The sequence below is a fragment of the Gymnodraco acuticeps genome, unplaced genomic scaffold (assembly GCF_902827175.1).
Source record: "Gymnodraco acuticeps unplaced genomic scaffold, fGymAcu1.1, whole genome shotgun sequence".
Lineage (NCBI taxonomy): Eukaryota > Metazoa > Chordata > Actinopteri > Perciformes > Bathydraconidae > Gymnodraco > Gymnodraco acuticeps.
In genome coordinates this window covers 498,514-521,358 of record NW_022991959.1, presented here as the reverse complement: position 1 = coordinate 521,358, position 22,845 = coordinate 498,514, and the positions used below count along the sequence as shown (strand labels likewise).

The 22,845-nt window shown below is 42.6% G+C and overlaps 1 pseudogene; it reads left to right on the top strand.

Annotated features, from left to right (window-relative positions):
- The window catches only part of LOC117536006, a 56,177-nt pseudogene that overhangs the window by 33,094 nt on the left and 238 nt on the right, over positions 1-22,845 (top strand).

Genomic DNA, 22,845 nt, shown 5'->3' with positions numbered 1-22,845 from the left:
ATGTAAAAAGAAAACAATACAATGTTATATCTTCAATGTTTTACTCAAATTGAAATGAAGAAAAGCATTACAACGTTTGTTAAAAGGTAATCCTTCTGACATTGGATGAATGTAATTAACTTTAGCTCTCTAGCTAGTTTATTCACGCAATTCAAACCAAAGTATAGCCTATAGCTGCAATATAAGTTTGTGTGTATGTTGTCGGACGTCCACTGACTAACGTACAGCGTTCACACAGGATCTGCTGCTCATATGATGTCCTGATGAACAGAAACACAAGCAGCCCGCTGGACTCAGATCTCTAGATACTTCATCACTCCTCCGCTGCTCCGATACAAGTCCGGGCTGCGGAGGTTTGTTGATACATGTCGTCTTCTTCTGTTTGCTTTAATCGAGGCTACGTAGTTATGCAGCTCCCCCATGGTCAGTAAATGGTAGTACTACAAAGAACCCCGTTTAGTGCAATTATTTCACAAGTTTTGTTATACACAGCTCGGAAAATATTACCGAGGTCCGGACCTCGGTGACCTCAATGGTAGATACGGCCATGCTGGTAGCAGCCTTGCTCTTGTTGTTGGGCCTGGTGAAAATGGACTGCTGTGCATTTAGCTGTCCTTTCAGGCCCCTCCCCTTTTGGGAGCGTAGGGTAGAATTAGGAGGGAATTCCGTCTCGTAGCGGTTGTGCACTGTTTTGAAATGCCGCTCCTAAATTACCCTTCTTAGATAAAGCCACGCTCGCATTGCAGATGAGACAGATGGACTTTGAATTGGAATAGATACAAAAATAATCATCCTCCCACTCGGAGTGAAAATGATATATTTTGGGCTTTTTTGCTTCTGCCATAATTGCGGTCTTGTGTGTGTGCGGACTGTCACTCCTGTTGACACGGACAACGTCAGCGGAATAGTGCCCACTGCCAACCAGCCACGCCCCGACACATGGGGTCTAGCCGGCCAATCACAAAGCTTTGATGCGTTCAAGTGCATTATTCTGGCACAGGAAGATTATGTTATAGGACATTAACGATAAAACAGAATATTGTTGTTCTATTTTTAGACACATCTCGCGATCGACTGGTTGGGCACCCCTGACTTAGACTAAGGGGAACTGGGGATATGTATCAGCTGCTTGTGTGAGTCGGACAGTGAATACTTTAGAGCGGCCGCAGCAGTGTGAGCTAACCGGGAGCTAACGGAGGAGAATAAACTCCCGTGGAAGAGCAGCCAACACTGCCGCGGTCGGTAAATGCTGCAGAAACACATTAATAAACAATGAACCACGGCACTCTGGAGAAAAGCATAAGGTTGGAGAAGTCGTTATTCAATTTAATCTGGCTTCGTGTGATTAAAAGCAACACGATCATCGACCCGACGCAGTTCCCCGTTGTTGTTGTTGTTGTGAGCGCCGTAATGCCGTTGGGGAGCAAATCAGCGATGTAAACGATGACGTCATGACGCAGCAGCGGCAGCACCAGTCGGGTGCTGGGTGGTGTGAACAGAGCGGGAGCAGAAAAGGGAAACCGTAGCTGAACCAGAAAAGCTCTAGCTCGGAGCTAGAAAGGGAAAAGCGCTGGTGTGAAAGCCGCACTAGAGCACCATTGAGTTCTTTGTAACCAAATCTCTCTCAGAAGGGCGTGGGGAGGGTCTCCTTATTTTCATCTAAAGTAACAGACAGAGAATCAGCACTTTGGAAACAGAGGGGATTATGGGATGCTGCAATGATCTGTTTGCTGTTTCAGCCAATCAGAGACAGGCTCTGGATCTGAGACCTATAATATATTGATGAGAAACAGTATAATAGGGGACCTTTAACTATATGTTGATGCTAATGCTTTTCTTCTTTTACTTGAGTAACATTTTTGAATGCAGGACTTTTATTTGTAACAGAGTATTCCTACACTAGGTAGGCCTACTTCTACTTTTGCTCATGACAAGATCTGAGTACTTCTCCCACCTCTGGTCACTGTAAATATAGAGGGGACTTTAAAGAGTCTGTTGCAGGATGTAACGTATCATCTTGTCCTCTCTGCAGGCGGAGTTCTCGGAGATGAACCTGGCCTCCTACGTGACCTCGGGCTGCATGGTGGACATGCAGGTCAACAAAGGCGGCACCAGAGTGGTCAGGTAAGACGCTCAGGAGGGGGGGGGGGGGGGGGAGTCCAGTCCTTTGACGCATTTGCCCACGCAATCTGTACTGTGCCTCAGTGAGCCGGCACAAAGGCTCCTGTTCTTCATTCTGCTGGCATTGTGCTGACTGTGTGTATATATAACATCCCGGCACTCAAATCAGGCTGTAACGTGGTTACACAGAGGGAACACAACATATTGCCCTTTACTCAGGTGGGAAATGTTTAGAAAAGGACTACAAATATAAATCCTAGTCACTTCTTTCGCTGTTTTAACGTTTTATATAGAATATCATCTTAATGCTACTTGGAATTAAAAAAATGCATGTAATACAACCAGGAGTTTCAGCTAAGCGGCCAGTCAGAGACAACGCTACCCCTCTACAATTCAGAGGTAAATCATGTACTTTTACTCCACTACATTTCTTGAATCCCTTTAGTTTCTTTACAGATTTGGATTAATGATGTGAAATATAATCAGTCGATCAGAGCCCTGGCAGTACTAACAACCAGGAAACAGGTTATTGTGGGGCTGATAATGGTGACATAACCTTTATGAAAATAATCACACAAAGAATAAGTTGTCCAAATCCAACTGTCAACACAAGCCTTTCACTATTCTATTTCTTGTCATATTGGTCATTTGGGTCTGAAAACAATCAGCTCCAGCTCCAGCAGCTCCACACTGCTGTTTATAGACGCCTCCGTTGATCTGGGTGCCAGGGACCACCTGCCAAAATCTACATTATGGATGCTGTCAGTACTTAAAGCCCCCCCTCAACATACTAATATAAAACCATCAATACATGAGTATGGAAATATACAACACATACATTTAAATGGTGATGATGTCAGTGTTTACAGCTGGTTACCAAGGGGGTTCCCCTTGTTTAAGGATATTAAAAGACCATAGTTAACCATAATTAAAATACATTTAAAAAGGATATCATTTACAAGTTACCTTGCTCCTCAATTAAACCCTACTTACGGTGCACCTAAAGCAGTGGTTCTCAAACTTTTTCTGTCAGGCCTCCTCTTTGGAGAAAAAAAAAGTCAGGCCCCCCCCAACACAAATAGTCACGTAATGGGCCAAGTTAACATTTATTAAAATACATCAATATGAACGTGAGCATTCCTTTCAAAAAATTACTTACATAATACAATTGTGCAATCCCTTTGCTAGAACAATAAGTTATAACGCTTTGCCACTTTGCAATCTGTGCGAGAAAATGAAAAGAAAGAAAATGCTGATATTTGGCAAAAAGTGTGTCTTATCACAGGTGGCTGCAATGAGCCTGTTTTGCACTGCACATTTCTTCAAAACGGGGTTGCAGGCTCAGTGGCGGCACCAGAGATTTCTTTTGGGGGTGCTGTGGGGTAGCTTGACGTTTCATAGAGGGTGCTCAAACATTTAGGGTTTCCCATTAATGTACCGGGCGCTACAGTGGAACTTTCTACTGCAACATTCCCCACATGCACATACACAATGTACCAGCGACTGTTACAATGAAGGCTCGATAATCAGCTCACGGCATATAGGTGTAAGCAGGGGTAAAGTGCTATTTTTATAGGTGGGGAGTGGACCTCACATAGGGAGGTCCGGGGGCACGCTCCCCAGGGAAGATTTTTTTTTAAATATTGAAGTTAAAAGCATCAATCTGGTGCACTTTGAGAGCAAAATGAAGAGATCTATGGATACCTCTCTCAACACCCATATGAAACAGAATTGTAAACAGATTTACTTTTTCTTTATGGATATTTTACAAATCACCCTTTTAAACTTTATTCTTTTTTTACTGTCATATAGTATTTCATACCTGTTTTTCATTTATTCTCTTATTTTTTTATAACTATAATGATCATATAAACGTGTGCCTCGGAAATAATTGTTTACATTAATGGTGACCAAAACGTTTGAGACCCACTGAGATAACACTGAGAGAGTCCTTTAGCTCACTGAGTCTCTCAGTCTGACAGGAGAGGACTCTCCTCCACTTTGTTGTTGAAAAAACTGCTTATATCCATTAGCGTAGCTCGCTAGCACCAGAAGCTAACAACAACGATCTCCGGTACCGGTGCGCTCTCTCTCTCTCTCTCTCTCTCTCTCTCTCTCTCTCTCTCTCTCTCTCTCTCTCTCTCTCTCTCTCTCTCTCTCTCTCTCTCTCTCTCTCTCTCTGTACTCTATCATATTATTTGCCAATCAATAATTATTTTTTTTAAAATAACAATCTTTCCTCCTGGTCTCTCGCGCCCCCCCCTGTCATGCCTCTGCGCCCCCCACTTTCAGAAACACTGACCTAAGGTCACATGGACGAAATGTTCTCGGCTCAGAAGACAACTTGTGAACACAAGAACGTGTTTTTCTTTTGTCCATGCTCCGTTCTTTTAATTATCTGCAACATTCCATGGAAGCCATTTATACTTTGCAAGTTAGCTAACTCTCACACAAACTGGAAGGGCACTCGGAGAGCACGATCTACCGAGGCCAACGGTGCGTTCATGTGCTCCTCGGGTGGTCCCAATCCCAAGTGTTGACTTATCCTTTTGACTTTTCTGTGTTCATGAGCTGTAAAAGTAAAGTATTTAAGCTTTAAGGCCATACAATTAAGCTGTTGGTTTTATTTTATTGCTGAGAACAATCAAACAACATGCTGATGGTTCAGAGTTGTTCAGAGTTGAAGCCGCATGCTAGTCAGAATTGTTCAGATTATTCCATCACCGAATGAATGCAGCACCAAAGCCCTAGTGTATCTTGCAGTGTTTACATCTCCATTAAAATGAATGGGTTCTTTTTTGGCTCATTTATGCTCTTCCACCAAGTTTAATGACAATCGAGCCAGCAGTTTTACAGAAATCCTGCCGATGAAAGGCCAACCAAGCCCAATATTAATATCCTCTGCGGAGGTAATAAAAGAAACAATCTCCAGCTTCAAATAGCAGTGACTTGTAAATATAGTTTACCTCTACCTATTTATTGACATACACCTGCAGTCCCACTGTTTATCAGCTGTGTTCATGCTGGGCTGCTTGTCACGTGTTAGCTTAGTCTCTGACACCCAGCATGGCCTCATCTCTCCCTGCTGTGACAGTGATCGTAAACATCCTGTCTGCAAACTCTCAGCAGTCCTCAGCTTCTCTTTCTCCGGTCCTCTGCATCCTGATTGGTCCATTCGATGGGCTAACTGAGTGTATACCTCCCGATATCCAGCCAGCCCTTCATGGGGAATAATCAGATAATCTGTTGTAGCCTCCACACAGTTTTGCAAAATACACAGTAGCATTTGTCCCAGGAAATGGCCTCAGCGTGCAGTACAGTGTGAAATGAAGTGAGGACAGTCCCAGAGCGTCACAATGCAGCATGTTGTCAGAGTCACAGAGCTACTGTGTGGGTGGAGCATGTTTCTGTGATACTGCTGTAATGATGGAGAAGTCAATTGACTGCAGATGGTCTGACTGCTTGTTCACAAACACTGACATCCAGCTGCTGCGGTTCATCGTGTCGGGAATGACTCTGAACTGGAATTCAAGTCGTGAGTGAGACACTGAAGGTTTCCCTGGTGTGAAGAGTGTAAACTGCAGATAACAGCCTGAGTCACAGATAATAGCCGAAGCGAAATTAACTCATGCTCACGAGTTAGTCTCTCGTCCGCACAAGAAAGTTACCAGTGTGCACATAGGAGCGCTCAGGAGACCACCAGGTCATCGCAGACTGTTATGTTTATATGTGGAAAGTACGGTACAGATATTAATGCAGTTATATACTGTAGCGAACAATTTAGCGAACAAGTGAGTTTCTTGTCAGCACAAGTAACTTTTACGTGAACAAGAGAAACTAACTTGTGCGCACAAGATTATTTGTTTTGGTCCATGTCCTTTTAAGGGGCTCCGTCATGTATACCTGTTACACCACAAAAGAACGTCGTTTTAGACACAACACAGACACTAACACTGGGTTTACCAAGCACAGACTGTGTGTGACTGCTTTAACCGTGCGTGTGTGTGTGAGATCAATGGAGGCCGCTCACATGCACAGCGGCACGTTACACTGCATATTTAGAGCAGCTTCCTGCGTGTCTCTGGCTGTTTGCTCTCAGCACTCTGACCTCTTCTGTCCTCAGGCATGCTCTCTGACCTCTGCTGCACACTTTCTCACACTTCTTTGGTTTCAGGGTTATTTGTGCATCCAGGTTTCTCGCATTTATGCAAGATTAAAATCTACTGTGTGGTTAAAGATACCCAAATGAATGGAAACTATGGATCTCACATGGCATTTTCAGAATGAGCTTAACTATGAAAACATATTGTGTGTTTATCATGTTCTTGTTCCCGTTTGGCACATGGTGGGTTCTGATTGCGAGCAGCGATAAAAACCGATTTCATCGCCATGGTTGAAACACGCATACTGATTAGAGCAGGGGTGGCCAACCCGCGGCTCTCGAGCCGCATGCGGCTCTTTGCCTAGTTTCATGCGGCTCTTCAGTTCATATCGAATTGTATGTGTGAGTTTGGGGGAGAGACACTGACTCCTGACTAGTGTTGCACGGTGTACCGATACTTGAAAGGTATACCCTGCCGTTAAAAACGTTACGATTCCTCCGTTTCATTAGTATCGGTACTTTAAGAGTGACGGGGGAAAGTACTCCGGTGAGAAAGCGCTGTTTTAATAAGAGCCGTGTGTGTTCAGCGCTCTGCTTTCACTCCCTGCACTGCAGCCGTGCCTGTAGTCCCTCCCTCTCAAGCACGCTCTAAGTCCCTCCCCTCTCTCGTGCACGCGGCCACGCGCTAGCTGCCAGAGCATGTGAGAAAACGAGAAGCATGGCTGCAAGTGGGAGTGCAACTGCTGCTGCGCCTCGGCTTGTTGACAAAAAAGACGCCAGAAGCGACATTTTGATGTATTTGAGCGATATCTCTGACAGTGAGGGCAAGCCTACGGACACCACGAGGCCTGTCTGTCAGACATGTATTAATTTGATTTAATACGAATTCTTGTCCTTTATTTTATTTATTGTTCTCATTGTTTAAAAGTTTGTGTTATGGTTATGGTTCTGGTGTGAAATAAAGCACAATTACATTTAAGACTGTTTCCCTTTTTTTAAGAAAAATAATCGGAATCGCAATTCTTGACTTGGTATCGAAACCAAAATGTTGGGATCGTGACAACACTACTCCTGACAGTTAAACCTGATATTTAGTAGGTCTGTTAAGTATTGAATGCTGATAATTCTGACGTAATTTGGCCGGTCAAAGTTGTTTGGGCTCGGATAAAATCGCTCCGGCTCTCCCTACGTGTGTATGTGTGGTGTCAGGTGTCAGTATGAGAGGATGACAGGCGTCTAATTTTGATGTGGCCCAAGAGCCAATCACAATAATACCTGCAATGCAGTGAACCAATCACCTTTGAGGGGGGGGAAACCTATAGTTGATTAAACACTATCCAGTGTTACCCCTACCATTGTCTAGGAGGGGCGCTGCGCCCCGCCAACGGAGCCCCGCGCCCCACATGAAATTCAAGGTGTTATATATATATATAATTTAAAAAAAATAAAATATATATATATATATATATATATATATATATAGCACCAAATTGCAAATAATCTATAACTACTGTCACTTTTCACATTGAACATGTGCTCTTTTATTAAATAAACTAAACGCTTTCATCTTAAATTGTGGGTTTAGTGTTTTTGACCCTAAGAAACACTGATGCATTAATCAATAACAATAATCCACAGCTCCTCTCTGCTCCAGAGGATTTAAAAAATATATATCCCAATGCCACAAAAATGCATCAGTGACGTGGTTGAAATCTTGTCTCCAGAAAACTAAAAACTGAAACAATATCAGTGACTGTGTGTTTGATGTGGCTCTTTGCAACATAGAAAACATGTGGCTCTTAACCTCTGACTAGTTGGCCACCCCTGGATTAGAGTGTATGATTGCTCTGTGAGCGTATGTACAGATCCAGTAATCCAGACTGGCTCTGAATGTGATCACATAAACATATGGCCAGCTTAGCATCAAAGAGTAAGGGCATCTATGGGAACGCTGTCGTTACATAAACAAGAACTCACCTTGAACCTGGACTCTCAGGGTACTGGGAGGTGTAGTAAAAGAGAGGAAAGATTGCATGGAGTGCGCTCTCCAAGAGGGACGGAGCCCGTCTAGTTTACTGCTCTTTAAAACCAATGAGAATAATTCTCACTGGACATTATGACCAGAGAGATTTAAGATGAGGTATACTTTATTTAACTAAAAGTACAAATCCTGTGGTCTTAAAATACTCCACTATAAGTAAAAGTCCAGATCTCAGAATTGTACTCAAGTGCAATCGGAATCAAAAACATGCAGAATGGATCTTTACACAGTGTTATATTTGTATCTTTATTATATTATCCAGTTTTGTATGCATATAAAAGCATATTAGTGTTGTAGTTTGTCAAAGTGGACAACATGTGAATACTTTCCAACACTAATATGTAAAACATATTTTTCAGAACAGTAAATACCAGATAACATCCTTTGTGATTCAGAAAGTCAGAATGTGTGTTGACATGTTTTTTCTAGGTTGAGTCTGATATGGTGAAGGAAAGATGGAAAATCTTAGTGAGTTAAACACGTCTGAATGATTGACTGAATGCAGTCCACACACCTCAATTCTCTCTTATTCTTTTACATTAGTGACATGATTTTATGTTATGAACTAAATCAAAACTGAAATATTGAAATGTAAACAGATTATTAATGGTGTCTCTACATTCATAGATGGCCAACATCAGGAGAGAAAATCAGGCTTGTGCATTAGCGACCTTTTTCCCAATGATTGTTATTTATATTAACAGAACCGTACACAGCTCTGATAAAAAGATGCAACAAAGCTTAATTTCCAAGCATAAAATGTTGTGAGTTTACACACATTGTGACCAGTCCTCTGTGCGACGTGGCACACTGCGCAGCTCCAATACACACGGTACAGGAGTGATGGTGGTGTGTTGTTTCCTGCTGCACTGCTGCAGTCAGCCCTTTGGCTCCTCCACTCTCCGCTGCCAAACCTCCAGTCGCTCGTCTCCGAGTGGCAGCCCTGGTCTGCACTAAAGACAGAGGACTAAAGCCACAGAGCAACGTCTCTCCTCCACACAGAGCTGCTGGTGTGCTGATAACACCTGGTGTGTGTGTAATCTGCTGCTGATTGAGGAGTTCATTCAACGTGTTTTACTGTTACACTCACTAAGTAGCCTCCGATAGGTGGCTACATTGTGAGTGTTAAATAAATGTAGGTGGAGGTTTCCATCAGGTAACACTGAACTTTCAGCACTGCACACTCCAGAACTCAGTGAAAAAACCTTTAGTGCTCTAATGCCCCTTTCACAGGGCCGGTTCGGAGCTAGAGCCTGATAAGCACCGGTTTTTCCTGTTCACACCGCAGCGGAGCCGGCTCTAAGCACCGAAAACATGTGCTTACCAAGCACCAAAAAATTGTCGGTCTAGAAGCAAGAACTGCATACGTCACGCTTACGTCGGAGGCGGGGGCAGGGGCAGGGGCAGGGGCAGGGGCAGGGGCAGGGGCAGGGGCAGGGGCAGGGGCAGGGGCAGGGGCAGGGGCAGGGGCAGGGATCAACCTGACATTTTATGGCGAGTACGGCAAATGAAAGTTGTAACAAGCAGTAGCGCTGAGCAAAGTGACTAGAACACAACCACACACTTATACAAAAAAACACACTTTATAAAGTCAGGCAACACTAACCAGGCTTCGTGTGATTCTGTTTCTTTGTACCTTACTTTGACCATCCGTTCACTGTTATTGATCATTGTGGAGAGACGCAGACGTTTTGTTTTGTATTATAGCAGCTATCGGATGGAATCAATACATGGGCTGCAGAGGTTGTCATGTCCGACTATCACAAGTAGAATCATAATGAAAAATACGCCAGTAAAATGTGCCGGCTTATGCCACAATAGGAAAGCAACAACAAGTAGTCAAGATAGTCAGTTTAGCTTCGGTTGCTATGCTAACATCACCCATGTTATACCAGAGAAACTGCGAGCAGCACTGCATCAGTCGGTAAATGCCGCTGAAACACATTAATAAACAATGAACCACGGCACTCTGGAGAAAAGTATAAGGGTTGAGAAGTAGTTATTTAATTTAATCTGGCTTCGTGTGATTAATACGTAATACGTAATATGGTGACGTCATGACGCAGCAGCGGCAGCACCAGTCGGGCTCTGGGCGGTGTGAACAAAACGGGGGCTGAAAAGAAAAACTGGTTCCGAACCAGGAGAGCGCAAGCACGGAGCTAGAACGGGAACCGCGTTGGTGTGAAAGGGGCATAAGAGGGCCTGATAAAGGGGGGGGGGTCCCATTATTATACCTGAGAAGACACTGATACTCACACTGCACTGAATGTAAATGATCGTTTTTGTTCTCATAACACAGCATTCTGACATGATGGTAGCCCATCTTGCTTTGCCTATTAAGTCAATGTACAATTGTATAACCAACCCCTGGGGTTTGGGTACTGATTCAATACTGGTATTGAATTAATCAGATGTAGGCCTATGCTGTGTGGAAATGAGATTGATAATTGTTTTATTAGTTAGCAGGAAATACTAGGTTTGGCTTTAACATTGTTTCCCTTACTTTGTTATCAAAAAAGACAACAATATGGTGGGTCTAGTCAGGAAAAGGGAGGCAGGGATCTCCTTTTAAGGTTTATTATTAACTGAATATAAATATGGATCGATTCATAGGTAATACAGTAATGTTGAAATGTGTGTGTGTAGTTCTTGGGTAACCCTATACTAAGTTACATAAACAGCTGGTATAGAACTGCTATCAACAACATATTTATTAACAAACACATTACTTATTTGTGGTCAGGGATGCACACAAACTGAAACGTAACTGTTTAACAGAAATGTGATGCTGAACCAACGCAAATACTCATTGGAAGGGGGCGTGGCCTACCTACCAATCAAATGTCTCTGCTCATGCTTCTTCGAAATTGGGTGAGCCTTTTGTTAAATGTAGTGTATAAAACAGGACAAGGTCCATGTATGGATGCGGATAGGATGAACGTAGCTTCCTTAATAATTAACATCCATTCAATGGTTATTTTAATTAATTTCACTCATTTGTCACTTAATTTCTTTAATTCCACTCAAACCACAATATTCTCTTGAACCAAACAAAGCTGGTTCCTGACTGGTTACAATAATAACACATGTTGCTGGGCGCTGGTTGGAAATACACATAAAATGAGGAATATCATATTGGAAGATATCATATCAACCATTAAACCATGTATGTAATTACATAAAAGACAAACATAGATATAGACTTACTGAATTGTTATTTCTTAATAAAATAATAAATAAAACAGTAGCTTAGTCAAATAAATCTTATGCGTATATTTATATAGTTAAATCCTTAATTTTACTCAAAGGGCAAACACTACTGAAATGTAGATTGACACTGAACAGATTCCAGACAGAACTGACATTGTGTTCACGCTGATATGTTGTTGGAAGAAGCATGTCAGAATGTTGTGTATTGCAGGGATAAGTTGAGTGACGTCTCAGTCACACTGATGCAATTTTACTTGACGGCGGTCGTTCCCCGTTGTATTTAGGTTAATATTTTTCTGATTGTATTTGAGAAAGCTCTCTGACTTCCTCCAACAAAACCCCACGTTCAGACGGGGGCTTTATTGCATCCCATCAGTGGAGGGAGGGATTCAGCCAGATGAAATGAGCAGATCCCTGTCTGATTTTTAACTCTCCCTCTATTAAATGTTCTGTCCCGAAAGCTCCTGGTCTCAGCCAGACGCCCCCCCCCCTTTAATCCCTACAGAACACATAACTAGACTCTCCTCCTTTAGTTTCCTCAGGTGACGATTTACTGCATAGACCACACAGAGACAACTTACGCACACAAACACAACCCTTTTACTGAGACCCATTTCAACCCATTTTAATCAGTGAAGGGACTGTTGGCCGACAGGTTCATCTTGTTACAAACAAATCCCGCTCACAGACACGCTGACTTCAGACCTGGCTTTAGGAGGCCTGAGGCTGGATTCCTGCGGGGGGGGGGGCTGTGGCTGTAATGAAAGCATTCAGAGGCCCTCTCCACCATCTCGCTTTTGTAATAAAGCCATGAATACAAATGGCCCGCTAATTCACTCAGACCCCTAACAACACTCATTTCCCCCTCTGCCAGAGGTCATTAGGGGCTCTATTGCTCTAGCAGCTCCTTTCCTAATTCCATCTGCCCCCCGTGGGACTCTCCCCAAATCCTCAACACAATCACTGTTAGGCAAATAGACATTCTGGAATTGTTCTTCAAGTAAATGTGCCGCAGCTCCACCCCATCTCGTGTGGATTTTTTGAGGTATTTTAGTTTCTAGTGTCCTTTGTTTTCTGTGTGACCTTCAATGCATTCAGTGCAGTGTGGAGAAGAGCCCTGGAGTGCGATTGCAGCTGGAGGAGATCCAAAGCTCTGGCAGCTCTGACCGGGCCACCGCCCAGAGTCTGAGCCCCCGCCAGCCCGCTGTGGAGCCACCGGGCCTGGGGCCACAACCACAGGGAGCCCTATATCCAGGCAGGGGACCACAACATGATGCAATGCTGCAGGGAGTCACTGTGCTCTCAGAGGATGGAGAACTACTCAGGGTTCTTTGGACATTTAATGCACACAGCAGCAGATAAAAACGCAACAAATATTTATTTTTTTGTAAACTTCTGTATAACTTTCTCCAGCGACCATTTTCTTCGAGGAGTGCTTTACCAAAACTGATTTGATAGAAACGTTTTTTAAACTATCACTTTCATTGTCAGAATGCCAAAGTAAGTATTAAAGTTAACCACAAAGAGATGTGTTTTTTTACATGTTACATTCTTACATGAATGTAACGGCCCCTACACACGGTGGCGTGCGTTGCCGCTTGGCAGTGGGCGTGTCTTGAGCTTGGGGAGTTTACGCGACCAACAACCAATCACATGAATCTCTCCTGTCAATTGCATAAAAGGTTTTACATGTCACACATGTCACACATGATGAACATACATGACATTAATGTCTATGGTGCTATTTTACGCAACATTCCATGCTGGCTAAATACTGTCTGTGCTTGCTAGCTGTTCATTCAAACGAAGTACACTGGATATAAAATCCCCAAACAGGCGAAAACCCACCAGTTTCACCCACTGCCTCTGCTACCTCCCTCCATGCCTCGCTCCTCCGGTTTGTATCCCGGTAGATGAACAGAGACTGATCATAAAGCACCGGCTGATTCCCTACCGCTACGATTATTTTCTCCTCCATTTTTTGGCATATGAGGAAATGACCTGGCTCTCCCAGCATACACGCGGTTTGATTGGCTAGCGCTTGTACTGGCAGATTTGCATAAGCGGGATTTGATTGGCTGACACCTCCGTCGAAGCGTCAAAAGTAGAACATTGCTCTACTTTTGCAGCGAACACCGCGAGAGAAGCTACGCTTTCCTCCCACAATGCAGTTCGACGAAATGTGACGTCACCCCATTCAAAGTGAATGGACAGAAGCGTTGAAGAGTCAACGCACGACGCCGTGTGTAGGGGCCGTAAGAGTGCACTGCTGCCAGAGGACAATCCTTCTCATGTGTGAAACATTGATTTTGCTTTGGATTTGCTACGGTTATTTTATTATTATATCGCACAAGGCAACATTTAATATAATCATATTCCAGCTTTATTGGCCTCAAACAGCACTGAATGGTTTAGGCCCATACATTACATTACAATACATTACATTACAATACATTTCTGACCTCCTGCTAAATTATGAACCATCCAGATCTCTCAGGTCTTCAGGGACTGGTCAGCTTTCTGTCCCCAGAGTCAGAACTAAACATGGAGAAGCAGCGTTCAGTTATTATGCTCCAAATATCTGGAACAAACTCCCAGAAACCTGCAGGTCCGCTGCAACTCTGACTACTTTTAAATCCAGACTAAAGACTTTTCTTTTTGTCGCTGCTTTTAATTGAACTATTCATATCTTAGACTGCACTGTAACTTTTATCCATGTATTTTTTCTTTTAATGTTTATTTTATTAGCTTTTCTTTTTAATGACTGATTTTAAATGCCATTTTCTTAATCTCTTTCATTTTTTGTAAAGCACTTTGAATTGCCTTGTGTTGAAAAGTGCTATATAAATAAACTTGCCTTGCCTTGCCTTGCCTTGCCTCAAACGAAAATAAAGGTGCAACAGAGAGAACTGAATGAAAGCTGGGTTGAAATCAAACTACTCACTTAACCCTTAGGCCTAATCTGACCAGTTCATCAATCATAAATATTGTGTTCTACATTGGATCTCTTCAGGGCCTTATGATATCCTCCGTAGGTATTTGAGGATATCAAGTTGCTGATCACCACTTCCATTGCATTTTGAGGTTTTACTCAACTTTATATCGTGTTCCCGGTCAAAAAAGACCGCTATAGGAAATGATTGGGTAACCCTACATTATGTTCATCCATCAGACAGTACACACACACATCGACAACCTTGCTAATTTTAGAATAGACTTTCAGTGTCTTTTCTTTGTATATTCACTGCATGTGGTGATGATTAAGGTTTTTTGTGTTCGTGTAAGAGCAGTTGAAACAGACCGGGAACACTGGGTTTTGACCATCAAAGTACTTTTCACACTGTCACCTATTACAAACACATTTACCATAATACAATTTAGACATTAGACATTTTGGGAAAGATGGTTATTTGCTTTCTTCGTCTTGAGTTAGATGAGCAGATTGGTACACCACTCATTCTTCTTTTGATTAGCTTCGACAAGCACTTGAAGCTAAGCTGCTTACACATTGTATCAGACTGTATTACAATGTTTATTTAACAGAAATGTGAAACTAACATTTAGTGAGCTTTAGAGATGTTGCTAAGACAAACACATTTAAATGTTGCGGTCCATGGTAGATGTGCCGTGCTGCTTCCTGTCTCCGTGCTAAGCTAGCTTTAACCTCCCAGCTGAAGCTCCATTCTCACAGACATTAACCTGCCCAGAAAAAGGAAAATGTTAAACCTACATTGCAATCTTGTGGCACTATGTAGAGCATTTACTGGAGTGTCTGCCCTCACAACAGGAAAGCACAGACTATTCTCTATGAAGTGCATTTCCCTCTGATGACGTAGAGCCAGTTTGGTACAATGCCCCATTGTGTACGAGTACTGCGCTGATCCTCGGTATGTACTGTTTGACATTTATGGCATTCCCGTCAATTTCTACCCCGATTATTCTTATCATTGAGAGACAGACTGATGAGAGGGAGATAAGGTCCTTACCAGCCTTATAGAGAGGCACAGGGCCGGTATAAAGACACATGTTCCACACAAATCACAGGTCCCGGTGGAGCCTGTTAGAAGGTCAGAGACTCTGTATGATAAATGGATCAGAAGATCAAAATGGCAGCATATTGTCTCGAGTTTGAATCGTTTTCTGCTCCAGGGAGCTGGTTAAAACATGGATGTATAAAGACATTGTGATACAGTGTCGGAGGCGGGGGTCTCGTTTGTTCCTATCAGAGTTACTCAGTGGCACATGAAGACAAAATGGAGTGACTGTAGATTCAGAAAGTACCCAGATCATCCGGCCTTTTGCTTATAGATCATGCACACTTGAGTTTTCCTTAAGCCCCGGCTCCGATCTCCTGCTCTCGGCTCAGTCGGATGAATGGAGAGGGAAAATAACTCTGGTTTTGGCTTTTAGCGCATTTTACAACTTTTAGACCCTAATGATTCAAATAAGTACTATACAAATGTTCGTACTAGTTAGTTTATTTATCTCCAACAAAAATGGTTCGCTGATTTACCGATATTTCTTTCCCAATGTTAATGAATTCGAAAATGTATTTTGAAGGCAAAATGATGTAAAGGAAGTCGGTTGGCACAGTGGTACAGTGTGTTGTGTAATGGACTTGTACAACTGTTAGCCTTGCAGTGTATTAGATCTTTCTAGATATACATTTGTTGAAATGTGCTTTGAACATACTGTAACCTCCCTTTCATCATCATTCTTCATTACTGGATTTACCCACTTTGTAATTGTAGGTCCATTGGGGGTTAGGGGCAGGTAGCACAGTGTCAGATCTCTTTCACACAGCACAACACTAACTGGTGCTAATGCACATGGAAATGGTTCTGGTGAGAGCAGGGAGACCCCACCACAACACTAAGGTCGTGGGATCCTCACCACGAGCGACCGCTCTCACGTGCACAAGGAAATGTGATAATCTGAATATATTGATTGCTATGATATGCTGTGTCACTTGCAATCTTATCTAGAGTATTTTAAACATGTAAAAAAGCATCTTTGATGTCTGGAAACATTTGAAAGTTTTCACATAAAGTTATATTTGGGCCAGACTAGCCTTTATTGGAGATGACAGTGTTGAAAGGGGAAGATTTAGGGGATGACATGCTTATATGGTTCAAACCTGGGTCCTGACATATGGGCCAGCAGCTCTACAAGTTAAGCTGTACACTCCAATGCACTTCTGAAGAGTTCAGATGGCTCATGACTCCACGTAGATCCATTCCCTCCTCATGTCCTAATCTGTAACCCTGCTATCCCCCAATCAGCGCCTGTTATCACCCTTTATTGCAGCATGATAACCCATTCAAAGGGTGCATTAGCATATCGCCCGCAAAGTGATGACTGAGAGACCTGAGCGATCTGGATCGTAAAGCATCAATGTGCTGCTTTAATGTAATCCACGACCCGCAGGGAGCCCTGATTCTGCGTAACGAGTCCGAGTGAAGAGACAGAAAAACAAAGTTAATGGGTGACAAAGCTCAGTAATGCTCTGCTGTTATAGTTCACTGGCTCCATTAACAGCCACAGCCCGGTGAAAGCCATCCCATCGAGCTGAATGTCTTCTGCATCTGGCCTTCCTGTGCTAATGAGGTAGCACGAAGGTGTCATCTGTAAGGTTATATGAGCCTAGCATCCTGTAGAGAAAACTGTTCTCTAGTGCTGTCCTCCTGAACAACAGCCGGTGGTAGACCAATGCAATTAGATGCTCCTGAATGCAGCGCTACATTTGTGTCAGGCTGATAGTACAGGTGGATTTTAAGTTGATGTCTTAGCTCATGCAGCAATACACTTCCAATGAGCACCTTGTTGTTCCATTTTGACTTTGGGTTTTAGCTAGAAACGGCAAAATCAGCCTATGCACTTTATTAATCGGGGGTCTGTAATACTATTGAATTATGTTCATTTTAGTATCCTATCGTTACCTTTTATATAACACATTAAAGTTCCTCCCCTGGCACCCCTTTGTGCCTTAAAATGGCTAAGATGTGACTGTATGTCTTTGCCTAATTTAGTATGATCTTTGAATGTGTCAATTAGTCTGACTGGAGCAGAAACTTACCGATGACCAACAAGTTGGCCCCCTCGCTGAGGGTAAATGGATGGAACAGGCTTTGATTTAAGCGTGTGTCTAAACCCATGTGTTTTGGGGAATACTTTTCAATACAATGCTTTCAGGTTGATAGTAAAGGTGGAGTTTAAGTCTTAGCTAATGCAGCATAGAACTTCCCATGAGCACCATGTTGTTCCATTTTGACTTTGGGTTTGCTAGAAACAGCTAAATCAGCCTATGCACTTTATTAATCAGGGGTCTGGCTGGATTCCGAAGCCTCAGTAAACAGCTTCATCCAGTATACATACCAGAGCCTTTGGTGTGTTGCCACTGTGGCTGTGTGCAGCAGCAGGAGGAACAGCAGCCGGAGGAACAGCAGCAGGAGGAACAGCAGCAGGAGGAACAGCAGCAGGAGGAACAGCTGCAGGAGGAACAGCAGCCAGAGGAACAGCTGCAGGAGGAACAGCAGCCGGAGGAACAGCAGCCGGAAGCTGCAGGAGGAACAGCAGCCGGAGGAACAGCTGCAGGAGGAACAGCAGCAGGAGGAACAGCTGCAGGAGGAACAGCAGCAGGAGGAACAGCTGCAGGAGGAACAGCTGCAGGAGGAACAGCAGCCAGAGGAACAGCAGCCGGAGGAACAGCAGCCGGAGGAACAGCAGCCGGAGGAACAGCAGCAGGAGGAACAGCAGCAGGAGGAACAGCAGCCGGAGGAACAGCAGCAGGAGGAACAGCAGCAGGAGGAACAGCAGCAGGAGGAACAGCAGCCGGAGGAACAGCTGCAGGAGGAACAGCTGAATAAGTAGCACAAAATTGTACTATAATAAAATATATTTTAAAAACTATTTTAGGACTATTGTAACAAATACAAATTAAAACCAATATTTACAACAAAATATACATATGTGGACGGCGAGGTGGAGTACAGTAATATATAATCAAATATGACAATACTATATTCAAAATGGAGAGCTGTGCGTAAGTGTGTAATGTGCAACATGTTCAGATGTATAGTATTAAAAAGAACAAGATGTGCATGAATATGTTTTGAATGGATGGTAGCCAAAGTGATCTAGCAGGAGCTTTGTGAAGCTGCTGGAAGCACGGCTGACTTTTACTTCCTTGCATTATTGAAGCCCAACTCATCAACTCTTGTATATTTACAGTGGATCAAATAACTGTGTTGAATGTGTCCTCTCAGCTCCTTCAGCTGTGTTGGTTTCTTTCAGCTCAATATTTTGGTTGTATGGCTTCAGCTAAACTGTTTTGGTGTGTGTTTACTGTCACCGCTCCTATCAATGTATTTCAGTGGAAGCTGATAAACCCACTATACACTACCTTCTCAGCACCATCAGCAGACACAGTTAGCAACTAGGCTAAAATAAAGTTGTAATCAACAATTGTTTGAAAGTGCCCTTAGACTGTATACACCCTTAAACAGTATTTTGTCGCTCAAAAAACACATTTAGAAATCACATATGTGTACTAAGACATGTAAGTCTTTTTGATTATATATGAAAACACAATTTCCTTCAGCCTTTATTGATTGTTAGCCCCTTTTGTATAGACGTCATCATGGACTTTACCTTGTTTTCTGTACATGGTAGTTAAGTATTGCATGCCAAATATAAATGAATGGTCTTTATTGTGCTTATACTCAGGAATAATGGCATTTTGGCACAAAAGCAGTAATAAAAGCAGTAATAGCATCATAAAACAAAGATCACTACGTAAATTAAATGAACACATTTAGAATTCACAGTGTTGAATGGTATCAGCATTTATACAAAGATGTGTCAATCCTTGTTTATATAGTGTGTTTACAGTCTGTGTCTTTAGTGGTGTGTGTGTGTGTGTGTGTGTGTGTGTGTGTGTGTGTGTGTGTGTGTGTGTGTGTGTGTGTGTGTGTGTGTGTATACTAACAGGGAAGTGTGGTAAAATAAGTTTACTACATACTTTAAATGTATATAAATGAACTCCAATGTTCTCCAGATGTGCCAGTAGAAAGCATAAGCAATGCAAGTGTATGGTTGCATGATGCATCATATGTTGTAAAAGCTGGAGAGGCTATAGACAGGCAACACTTGCTATAGGATGAAATATTTGATAGAAAAGTGCAGAGAATGAGGGTAATCTGAAGCATGAACAGTACCTGAACGTAAACAGGTGAAACACGGCTGCTGTCAGAGAGACTTTCCTGTGGTAATGTGAAACGCTGGCTGCCTGGCACTGCTCCCAGAACACTTTGGAAAGGAAGGATTAGGCTGTGTTAATTGGATAGATTTGGTCCAAAAAGATTAGGTGCAGCGAGGAGCCTCTCCTCACCCCTCAGCCCGACACACACTGAATAAAGGAGCCCCGACTGTGTGTGTGAATGTCATGTCTGATCACAGGTCGGAGTCATGAACAGAAAGCTGGTTCTTCTCAAACTTTCATTAAAGAATCACATAATGTCGATGCGTTCAAACACCTTCCTGATGATCAGAACATAACTGACAGATGTCGGCATGGCATGGCAACTATTCCAGTGGTCTGGAGGCGGGGACTAAGTGTACGTTGCTTTGAGGGTGAAGTTTCATATCCTTGCTTCAAGATGTCAGCTGCAGGAGATTTGAAGCAATTAGAGTTCTAGGAGCACTCCTTTTACTTTGAGTGGATAAGCTTGAATTAAGTTGAAAGTTGAAAATACATATCAATTATATTGCTTTTTCCCCATCATTTATAATATTTCCCAGCACCTAATATTAGATTACTTCTGTGCGTATTGCTTTGTGTGTAGTCTAGGGCAGGCCACAAAAGTTCTTAAATAGTTCTCACGCACAATTTAAAATAAAATGTGTGTACCAGCGATTCATGCTGATGTTCAGCAGGAATATGTTCTACCTTAGCTTGTTAGTATCAGTGTACGAGTTGACAATTATTTCTGATACTGTACTGACACAACTTTGACCTGAAGATGTCACAAGGTGCAAAGTCAGGATCACTACAAATATTTAAACAAATTCTGAGAAGGACATGATTGTCTGCTCCAAATATCATGGCAATCCATTCAATAATACATCCACACCGCTAGAAAAAAATCTAGTGCTATTGAATGATGTTGTTTTATTGTATCCTATCCTTTCATTTTACAATATAACACATTAAAGTTCCTTTCTGCATTAAAATGATTAGGATGTGACTAGTATGATCTTTGAATGTGTAAATTAGTCTGACTGGAGCAGAACCGTTCCGATGACCAACATGTTGGCCTCCTCGCTGAGGGTAAATGGATGGAACAGGCTGTGATTTAAGCGTGTGTCTAATCTAAACCCATGTGTTTTGGAGAAACATTTTCAAAACAGTGCATTTCACCGTTGTGTTTCTGTAACGTTACGCGAAAGCCATGGAAAGGTCTACCCCGTAACATTTGTTCTTGGATATGGATCTCGAAATTCTGTTTTCTGAGACTGCTATTGGATTACTTAGGTCAGAAATGCTCGACAATATCGTTGAATACTCATACCTGATATCAATCAATCAAAGTTTAGTTATTATCCAATATCACACATTTACATTTGTTATTTTATACAGAATATGAATACGAATAGGACACCCTCTGTCCTATTCCGGCCAGTTGAGCTGTAAGACCCTCTGGGGGCCCCCTAGCAGTTGCCTGCCTTGCCTGTCGGCAAACGGCGCCCCTGTTTGTAGCACATAAAAAAGCTCTGCGCGGACATTATCCCAAGGTCAAACACGCACTTCCATTGGAGGGCTTATTCAAAATGAGATTACGCTCTCAGAGCCTTGCAGATTGATAACCTCCACCCTGCCAAACTCCACCATCTGATGGTTTCATTTCCATGTCGGTCTTGTTGCAGGTCCTTCAAGCCAGACTTCGTCCTGATTCGCCAGCACGCCTACAGCATGGTCCCAGGTGAGGACTTCAGGAACCTCGTGATTGGTTTGCATTTCGGCGGCGTCCCGAGTAGCAACTCCCTCTTCTCCATCTACAACTTCTGCAGCAAGCCCTGGGTGGTAAGCTGCTCTACTGCTCTCTGCTCTACTTTAATCCTGATTCATGAAGGCTTTTAAAGGGAGCTGAAGGGCCGTCTCTGGAGTCGGTGCAGCGAGCCTCCACACATTCTGACTCCCTCTGTACTGTGAAGGAGTATGAACCACCGTGTGTAAAAGAATGACCTTTACATGTCGTAGCTCATTTACCACATGTTTCCACCTCTGTTTCCAACGAAGCATTCCATACGTTTTTAGATGGTCTCGTTTCTCTGCTCAGTGTTAATGGTAGGGACGTGGTAATTGCTCTCCATAGATAATTACCTTTTATACTTTTTGAATGATAATTTACTAATAAATCATTCTGTTCTTGTTTTCCCAAATTAGTTTAGCCACATTGGAAGCCATAACAGACAGCAAGGTCATCCATCAAGTCAGTTATAATATTGGGCAGGATAGATAAAAAAGGCCCTATGGAACTTTAGAGCACTAAAGCATAAAGACAAACAAAAAGGTCGGACTGTACCATACACCTCGACTGTCATCAGCTGTAGCTGCATTTATAACAGTTTTCACTAAAGTGATACTGATATTCTTTGCTTTTTTCTTCTAGTTTTAATATGTCTGAAAACATGCTTACACAGATATTTTATATGTGGAGAGACATAACAAATCCATAATTAATGAATATGATAAGCCACTTTGCTAAACATCGCTCTAGAGCAAGATACACGTCTTATTATTATATTTGGGATTTGACTGTGAATGTGAATAAATCAGGCTTACATGAAATCTCAAGACTTTGCTAGCCTCAAAGAAAACTTTATTGTTACAAATATCAGTGTTCCCCAGGTTTGAAACCAATCATTCATACAGCAATAATGTATCAACATCTACTGGTGGGTTTATAATGTATTTACTTAAACCAAGCTATCCTCACTGTCATTGTAACCAACAGCTGGATGCAGCAGGTTCAGCACTGTTAACTGAAGTACATAAGGCAGGTTAGAAGAAGTCAGAACAACTATTTGTGTTGGGAGATGTGTCTGACTTTACTGGATCACATGTATAAGCATCTGAGAGGATGATTGTGAATGCTGTGCTCTGAACACAGGTGTATATAACCCTCCTGTCCTCCACTGCTTTAATGAAGACATCTAACTGTCTTTTCTTTTTGCTCTTCAGTTTTCTCAGATGATAAAGCTCTACCACTCTCTCGGCCCTGAGAAATTCCCCCTGAATGAACAAACCTTCTACCCCAACCACACACAGATGGTGAGTGCCTCAGATATTACTCTTCATCCACACAACACA